Source organism: Haematobia irritans, chromosome 3, assembly GCF_050003625.1.
Source record: "Haematobia irritans isolate KBUSLIRL chromosome 3, ASM5000362v1, whole genome shotgun sequence".
In the NCBI taxonomy this organism is placed as follows: Eukaryota; Metazoa; Arthropoda; class Insecta; order Diptera; family Muscidae; genus Haematobia; species Haematobia irritans.
The window spans coordinates 120,204,296-120,214,674 of NC_134399.1; positions in this window are offsets into that span (position 1 = coordinate 120,204,296).

Sequence of the window (10,379 nt, forward strand, 5' to 3'; positions counted from 1 at the left end):
AAGTATATACAGTAGTAAGTTCGGCCGCGCCGAATCTTAAATACCCACCACCATGGATCAAATATAATAGTTCACTTTGAAAACTCTTAGTCGTAGCGGGTTTCTTGATAATATATAGAATTTTAGGGGGTTTGATGACATAGTTTACTTTCAATTTCAAGCAATTTTCATGATCAGTGCGCCTGTTATGCCCAGAAAGAAGTGTTTTCTTTTCTGAGGAACGAAATTTTAGACAAAGTTTTCTTGTGACACAAATTGTAGACACAATCGTTGAATCGCTTATCAAAAATTAGGATTAGTTTGCTCTAAACGAAAATACTTTATACGAAAGGGGAATTTCATTTGTCGAAAATTTCAATCCGGAGGAAAATAGTCTTTCTTTGGATGTACCCTGAAGAAGTTAAATCAGTCTATATCGTTGCTTTAACAAACGGACCGGTAAAAATAAATGCATACAGATTTTTGAGTGTCTTAAACTCCATTATATTTAAATTTTTGTGCAAATCGGATAAAAGCTACGGTTTCTAGAAGCCCAAGGAGTTAAATCTGAAGATCTGTCCCTCATAGGAGGCTATACTAAAACATGGGTCGACACACACCATATTCGGCTGACCTATTTGTGATCAGCCGGATTCCAGAAGTCCTGGAAATAAATTCGGGAGTTAGGTCTATATGGGGGCTATACCAAAACGTGGTGCAAATCGGATAAAAGCTACGGTTTCTAGAAGCCCAAGGAGTTAAATCTGGAGATCTGTCCCTCATAGGAGGCTATACTAAAACATGGGTCGACACACACCATATTCGGCTGACCTATTTGTGATCAGCCGGATTCCAGAAGTCCTGGAAATAAATTCGGGAGTTAGGTCTATATGGGGGCTATACCAAAACGTGGACCAATACTCACCACCTCTTAATGTTCCTCAAATACCTCTAAAATTCCACTTTCAGACGAATTGGGTGAAAACTACGACTTCTAGAAGAAGGGAGATCAGTCTATATAGGGGCTATATCAAAACATGGACCGATACTGACCATTTTCGACACATCTCTTTATGGACCAAAAATACCTCTAGATTTTCAATTTCAGGCAAATCGGATAGAAAATACAGTTTCTAGAAGCCCAAGAAGCAAAATCGGGAGATCGGTCTATATGGGGCCTATACCAAAACATGGACCGATACGGACCGTTTTCGACACACCTCTTTGTGGTCCCAAAATACCTCTAGATTTCCAATTTCAGGCAAATCATATAGAAAATACACTTTCTAGACGCCCAAAAAGCAAAATCGGGAAATCGGTCCATATGGGGGCTATACCAAAACATGGGCCGATAGGCACCATTTTCGGTACACTTTTTGATGATCCTAAAATACCTCTAGATTTACAATTTCATGTAAATTGGATAAAAACTACAGTTTTTATAAACCCAAGACCACAAATCGGGAGGTCGGTTTATATGGGGACTATATCAAAATTTGGATCGATATAGCTAATCTTCGAATTTGACCTGCCTGCAAACAAAAGACGAATCTGTGCCAAATTTCAGGACGATATCGGCATTATTGAAGGCTGTAGATTAAATACAACAGACAGACAGCCTGTAGACAGACGGACATGCTTATATCGTCTTAGAATTTCTCCCTGATCAAGAATATATAGTCGGAAATCGATATTTCAATGTGTTACAAACGGAATGACAAACTTATTATACCCCCGTCACCATTCTATGGTATGGGTATAAAAATTAGCAATTGTTAATTCTTTACTTATATTCATAAAATGAGTGTTAAAAAACATTTTCAATAATTTTTATTTTTTTCGGTTTCAACTGGTTTTGTGTCAAATAAAAAACTGAAATCCCAAACTGACTTTTCAAAAAAAAAAAAAAAAAAAAAATGTATTTGGCCACCCTAATCGATATTGACAAAGTTTTGCCTGATAGCAAAGTATTCTACCAAAAATGGTAGATATTTTACTGTTTGGTTTGGATTGGTAGAATATTTGATGATTTTGCAGATATTGCTGAATATTCCCCTCCAACTAAGAGGTACTTCACAAATTGTCTCTATGCTGATGAGGAATGTGGTAATTCCGAAACGTGCTTCCATCCAACCATCTTGCAGTCTATAGGGCTTTGCCCAAATAAATTTGACAAAAATTCTTTTCCTCTGTTGGTTAAGCTACACTTGTAGTTTAGTCAATGCATGGTTTTAAGCTGAAATAAAAAAAAACAACAACTATGATTAAAGAACAAAACCAACAATAACAAAACAAAACGAATGAAATAAAATTTTGACAAAATTTTCTATATAAATAAAATTTAGACAAAATTTTCTATAGAAATAGAATTTTGACAAAATTTTCTATAGAAATAGAATTTTGACAAAATTTTCTATAGAAATAAAATTTTGACAAAATTTTCTATAGAAATAAAATTTTGACAAAATTTTCTATAGAAATAAAATTTTGACAAAATTTTCTATAGAAATAAAATTTTGACAAAATTTTCTATAGAAATAAAATTTTGCCAAAATTTTCTATAGAAATAAAATTTTGCCAAAATTTTCTATAGAAATAAAATTTTGACAAAATTTTCTATAGAAATGAAATTTTGACAAAATTTTCAATAGAAATGAAATTTTGACAATTTTTGTTTCCATAATAACCACAAGAATTTGAACGAACACTGCATAATAATATTTTTTATTTGGTAGTTGTTTGTTAAAATTTTCTTCAAATTTTGTTAGATTATTTTTGGCTCGCGTGGCAACCCTGATTCTGACACCACGTACTACATTTCAAACGGATCGGAGGAAATTTTCTTTTCCATGAGGCATCAGAAGTCAAATCTTGGAAACAGTTTATATGTGGTCTACAATAAAGATCTAAACCTAGATGTCTATCTGTCTTGCCAGTTTTATGTTATTCTCGAGATTTTTTTTTGTTTTGAGCTGATGGTAAACCCTATTCGAATACTTTGCCGAGTTACTGTCCCGAACCAGTATTTCCATAAATTGAAAACTCAATTTTTTTTGAGTGTATGCAATATTGAAGGAAAACACTCAATATACTCCAACACGTACTATTTAATCCTTGACGAATGATTTGCTTAAATGTTGTTTACAGTTTTGAAATCCTTCATTTTTACACATACTATTTGCCTTTGGCATGTTTTTAACTCCTTAAAAGTTGTTCTATCTCATTTGCCTCGCACTCTGGGCGCTGCATAATGGGTTTGTTATAATTAGTCAATATTCCCATAGACCACAAAAGAAGCTTAAGTGATGGGTAGCCTTGTTATGGGCTACCATTATTTCTCATTAGAAAACATTTGATTTTGTGTTGCTTCATCAACACCATCTAAGTGCTGTTGTCGAAAATTGATGTGAATTTCGTTGTATCCACATGCGGCTAAAATGGGTAGTCTCATTAACAGTTTTGATGGTTCATTAGAGGACTACAACACTTCAATGAATTTCAATGATGGCAAATGTTGGAAAGTGCAGCCCGTTTTTTCCCTCCATTTATCTGGACGAACTTTAATAGAGGAAAGAGAAGGTAGTGAATGCACATCCTTATAAAATGGAACGAGTGTTAATGGCTATGATGCCAAAATGCAGTGAATTATATGGTATTAATTTTTTTAATGGCCAACAAATAATTTTGGCACACTTAGGTTAAAGTGGCAGCCCGATTTATTTCAGGCTCACTTAGACTATTAAGTCAATAATTAAAAAAAAAAATAATTGTTTATTGATTCAATTCTACCTCTCTCTCCTAAATTATCCCAATAGAAAAGTATTGACTTCTACCGAATGGGACAGCCATTCTGTAGACGAAATGAATTGCGGTATATGATTTTTAATCTTGTTATACCCTTCACCACTACTGTGGTACAGGGTATAATAAGTTTGTGCATTTGTATGTAACGCCAAGAAGGAGTAATCCTAGACCAACCTTTTAGTATACGGATCGGCTTAGAATTAAATTCTGAGTCGATTTAGCGATGTCCGTCTGTCTGTCTGTCTGTCCGGCTGTCTGTCTGTTGGTGTATTTTTGTGTGCAAAGTACAGCTCGCAGTTTTAGTCCGATTGTCCTAAAATTTGGTATAGGGTCCTGTTTCGGCTCAAAGACGATCCCTATTGATTTTGGAAAAAATCGGTTCAGATTTAGATATAGCTGCCATATATATATATATATATATATATATATATATATATATATATATATATATATATATATATATATATATATATATATATATATATATATATATATATATATATATATATATATATATATATTACCGATCTGGTCATAATTGGCGTGTATATCAACCGATCTTCCTCAAATTCCGTATATCCGAATATTTTATGAGTCTCGAAAAATTTGCAAAATATCAGCCAAATCGGTTCAGATTTAGATATAGCTCCCATATATAGCTTTCGCCCGATTTACACTCATTTGCCAACAGAGGCCAATTTTTCGCTCCAATTTAGTTGAAATTTTGCATAGGGAGTAAAATTAGCATTGTACCAATGCGTGCCAAATTTGGTTGAAATCGGTTCAGATTTGGATATATCTCCCATATATAGCTTTCGCCCGATTTACACTCATATGACCACTGAGGCAAATTTTTAACTCCGATTTCGTTGAAATTTTGCATAGGGAGTAGAATTAGCATTGTAACTATGTGCCAAATTTGGTTGAAATCGGTTCAGATTTAGATATATCTCCCATATATAGCTTTCGCCCGATATACACTCATTTGCTCACAGAGGCCAATTTTTTGCTCCGAATCAGTTGAAATTTTGCATAGGGAGTAGAATTAGCATTGTAGCTATGCATGCCAAATTTGGTTGAAATCGGTTCAGATTTAGATATAGCTCCCATATATATGTTTTTCTGATTTCGACAAAAATGGTCAAAATACCAACATTTTCCTTGTTAAATCGCCACTGCTTAGTCGAAAAGTTGTAAAAATGACTCTAATTTTCCTAAACTTCTAATACATATATATCGAGCGTTAAATCATAAATAAACTTTTGCGAAGTTTCTTTAAAATTCCTTCAGATTTAAATGTTTCCCATATTTTTTTACTAAAATTGTGTTCTACCCTAGTGCATTAGGTAACTTAAATTTTGAGTCTATAGATTTTGTAAAAGTCTATCAAATTCTGTCCAAATCGAGTGATATTTAATTAATTAAATGTATGTATTTGGCACAAACCTTTATATATAGCACCCAACACATTTGACGGATGTGATATGGTATCGAAAATTTAGATGTACAAAGTGGTGGAGAGTATAATATAGTCGGCCCCGCCCGACTTTAGACTTTCCTTACTTGTTTTTAAGTACAATGGGGCATGGAATTTTCCTGGTTTTAACAACAAAATGGACAATATTTTTACTCCCCAGCGGATTAGTAACACAGGGTTCTTTGTTTTGGCTCAAAGATGATCCCTAGCGATTTTGAAAAAAAAAACGGTTCAGATTTAGATAAAGCTGCCAAATATATAACTGATCTGATCATAAATGACATATTTATCAACCGATCTTCTTCAAATTTCATATATTAGAATGTTTTGTGAGTCTCGTAAATTTTGCGGAATATCAGTCAAATCGGTTCATATGTAGAGGTTGATCGCATATATAGCTTTTGCCCGATTTACACTCAGACTAAGGTATAGCTCCCATGCAAAGCTTTCGCCCGATATACACTCCTATGGACCCAGAGCAACATTGCCACTCGAGCCAAAAACCATCCAACAAAATTTGGAGAAAATTTTATCAAAAAACTACCAAGCAGATTAAATATTATTTTGCACAATTTTATTTCTATAAAAAAAATTGTAAAAATTTTATTTCTAGGGAAAATTTTCTCAAAATTTTATTTCTATAGAACATTTTCTGAAAATTTTATTTTTATACAAAATTTTTTCAAAATTTTATTTTTATTTTCCCAATTTTTTTTTATTTGAATAGAAAAATTTGTGAAAATTTTATTTCTAGAGAATTTTGTTTTTAATTTTATTTATATAGAAAATTATCTTAAAATTTTATTTAATTAGAAAATTGTCTTAAAATTTTATTTATATACAAAGTTTCATGTGACAACTTATAGAAACTGGTTTCCAGGATACAAATGTTTTCTCCATAAGGAGTTAGCATAAAGGGCCCAAAATTGAGTTATCTCTCCCAGCCAGATCTATACTAAAGGCTGTGGAAAGGTTCATTCGCCCGAACCGAAACATGTACAGTCCAGGCGTGTATAGATTTGTATCTGGCGTTTTCTTTTCAATGGCTCCATTAACCATGTTCCTTAATCTATCTGTCCATAAAGCTCGAAAAATAATTGTATAATTAAAATTTTATTTCTATAGAAAATTTTATCAAATTTTTATTTCTATAGAATTTTATTTTTTAATTTTATTTCTATAGCAAATTTAGTAAAAGTTTTATTTCTATAGAAGGTTAGGTGGCAGCCCGATGTACAGGCTCACTTAGACTATTCAGTCCATTGTGATACCACATTGGTGAACTTCTCTCTTATCACTGAGTGCTGTCCGATTCCATGTTAAGCTCAATGACAAGGCACTTCCTTTTTATAGCCGAGTCCGAACGGCGTTCCACATTGCAGTGAAACCACTTAGAGAAGCTTTGAAACCCTCAGAAATGTCACCAGGATTACTGATCTCACCTTAGTCCAGGTGAAAACTTTTTGGTGTTCGGTCGAAGCAGGAATCGAATGCAAGGCGGGCATGCTAACCATTGCACCACGGTGGCTCCCATTTCTATAGACAATTTTCTCAAAATTTTATTTCTATACAAAATTTTTTATTATTAAAAAAAATTTTCTCAAAATTTTATTTCTATAAAAAGTTGTGTCAAAATTTTATTCTATATAAAATTTGGTTCAATTTTCATCTTCTTCTTCTTCTTATATATAAAATTCAATCTATGTTTGTTTGTTTGTATGTTCCGAGTTGGCTCCGAAACGGCTGAACCGATTTACTTGAAACTTTCAGAGATCGTAGGGGGCGTTCATGTGGTGAAAATAGGGTACCTCATTTTTTGACACCTGGTCTCGGAGGGGGACCTCCCCGTTGTCGGACTTTTTGAAAATTGGACCAAAGTTGACCGATTTGCTTGAAATTTTCATTGAAGATTGGGGTTGGCATCTAGACAAAGATCCGCTACTTTTTATTTCGATATTTGGCGGAGGAGGGAGTCCTCCCCTTTGTTCGACTTTTTTTAAAGTACAGTGAAAAAACTAAAATTCTCTAAATTATCTGAGATTTACAGAGAACATGTGGTGAGGTTATGGAATTAATATGGGGTACCTGATGATTTCATATGTGGATGGGGAGGGGGACCTCCCCCTTGCCCTACTTTTTGAAAATTGGAACAAAATTATGCGAGTTGCTTGAAATTTTCATTGTTGGCATCTAGACAAAAATCGGCTACATTATTTTTCGGTATTTGGTCGACTGAAATTTTACGGTAAAAATGGGTTATGAAAGTTATATCAGGTTCCTGATTTTTTAATAAAAATAAAAGGGCATAGGGAGACATCCGCTTCTCTTAAGTACATACAGAGAAACAATTAAACTTTACCGAGTTACTTGAGGACTGGGGAGAGATTACGATATTAATAGTTGATACCTGATTTTGTGATATTTGGACGGAAGAGAGGCCGCCCCTTTAGGCTTATAATTTGCTTGACATTTTCTGGGACGTTTACAAAAGATACGCTACATCACTTTTCGATATTTGGTCGGGGAGGAGGTCCTCCTCTAAAACTGCAAAAAATTTAAGTTTTCTTGAAATTTACAAAAGCAGTGGGGGAAGGTTATGAACGAAGAGGCAACCTTCCTTGCCCCACACTTGAAGGAAAGTTTCAAGAATTTTCAGGGAAGGTTAGGGGTGCTATTCACTACGGTGTTTGTCGATATTGTATCGGGGAAAGTGACGTCCCTTTAAAACAATAGAGCAAAATTTAAACATCGCCGATCTAAATACTTGAAATTTACAGGGAACGTGGGAGGAGGTGATTAAATTTATACATGATTCTTAAATTAGTATATGATTTTTCGATATCTGGTTGGGGAAGGGGAAAATTGAAATAAACTTTGTCGATTTACTTCGATAGAATTTATAGGCACCATTGAGTAGTTGCGAAATGAATATAGGGTACGTGATAGTCCGATATCAGGTCGGAGTGGTGCGAAGGTGGGGAGAGGGTTCCCTTTCGTCCGTTTTTTTTTTCTTAAATTGAAAGTAGAGGGTTGTCCGTAAATGGGAACTCGGTACATAATTTTATGATTTTTGCACAGGCTTCTGCCAGACTTCTTTTTAGTAAAGAACTTAAATTTACATGAAATTGGCAGCCAACGTAGAGGGTGCATCATTTTCCAACATTTTAGCAAATGTTAATGTGGTAAAATTTTTTACTACTTTTGCTTTTTCCGATTTATTGGATAATATAGTGCTTAATTTTCAGATATGTTGAAGAAAAGGATATCTTTCCTTGACAAACCACACTTAAAATTCACAAGAAATATAGAAGATTGTCCAACTACTTGATTACAGAACATTATTTAAAAAATTTGGAGGAATTTTTTAAATAATGTTCGCCGTATTTGTACCTATAAACAAAAAATCAAGTAGTCCGATTTGTTTAAAAGAATTCAAATCTTTTCGAATTTGTTTTCAGCACGAAGGATATAGTTGACTAAGTTAACGCAAAATGTTCCTCTAAATACGCTTCGGAAGGCACAGCGAAGCGGGCCGGGTTACGCTAGTTTCTATATAAAATTTTATCAAATTTTTCTTTTTATAGAAAAATTTTTAAAAATTTTATTCCAATAGAAAATTTTATGCAATGGCATTATATTGAAATAAACCATATAGTGGTCAGGGTATAATAACTTTGATCGCCCAAAAAATGTGCCTACCAGAAATATTGATTTTAGACCCCATAAAATATATACCATCACCTCCTGAGTCGATCTAGCGCTTGGTGTCCGTCTGTCCATGTACTTGTTGTTCACAGGATTCTGGTCGCAATTATTAACCGATTTTGATGAAATTTGGTACAGGAAGTTTTTTTTGGCACAAGGACGAACGCTATTGAATTTGGAGGAAATCGTATCAAATTTAGATATAGCTCCCATATATATGTATCGCCCGATTTCGACAAATAGGGTCACCGTGCACTTTTGTACTAACCGATCGTCGTCAAATTTAGCACAAAATAATCGTGTACATCACTCTTTAAGTCTGCAAAATTTCATCGAAATCGGTTCAGATTTAGATATAGCTCCCATATATATGTATCGCCCCATTTTGCCAAATTAGGCCATAAAGCCCTTATTTATCAACCGATCTTACTCAAAGTTGGCTAAATGTAATCTTCTATAGCACTTACTATATGTGCAAAAAATCATCGAAATCGGTTCAGATTTAGCTATAGCTCCCATATATATGGACCGCCCGATTTTTCTAAATTTGGCCATAAAACCCTTATTAACCAACCGATCTTACTCAAAGTTGGCTAAATGTAATCTTCTATAGCACTAACTATATGTGCAAAAAATTGGTTCAGAAATCGGTTCAGATTGAGATATAGCTCCCATATATATGTATAGTCCGATTTTCCCAAATTTGGCCATAGAACCCTTATTTATTATCCGATCTTACTCAATGTTGGCTAGATCCTGTCCTCTATAGTACTAACAGTATGTGCAAAATTTCATCGAAATCGTTTCAGATGTAGATATAGCTCCCATATATGTATCGCCCGATTTTGAAAAATTTGCCCCTAATAACCTTATGTTTGACCATAGAGGCCTAATTTCTTAATTGATCTTACTCAAATTTTGCACAACGTAACCTTTTGTGGTATTAATCAAACCCGCAAAATATTATGCAAATTGGTTCAGATTTACATATAATACTCTTATTTATTAAGCAATGTTACTCAAATTTTAAATTTTGATGTACTAGCCGATCGTATTTATACGTACTTGTAGCTCTTACATAAGAATATTGCTCGGTTTTTACAAATTTGGATTTATTACCCACACTAATTGAGCGATTTTCCCTTTTTATAGCCTTCACCACTACTGTGGTACAGGGTATAATAAGTTTGTGCATTTGTATGTAATGCCAAGAAATAGACCCATCTTTTAGTATACCGATCGGCTTAGAATTAAATTCTGAGTCGATTTAGCGATGTCCGTCTGTCTGTCTGTCTGTCCGTCCGTCTGCCTGTATATGTAATTTTGTGCACAAAGTACAGGTCGCAGTTTAAGTCCGATCGTCCTCAAATTTGACATAACGTCTTTCTTCGGGACAATCGCTATTGATTGTTCA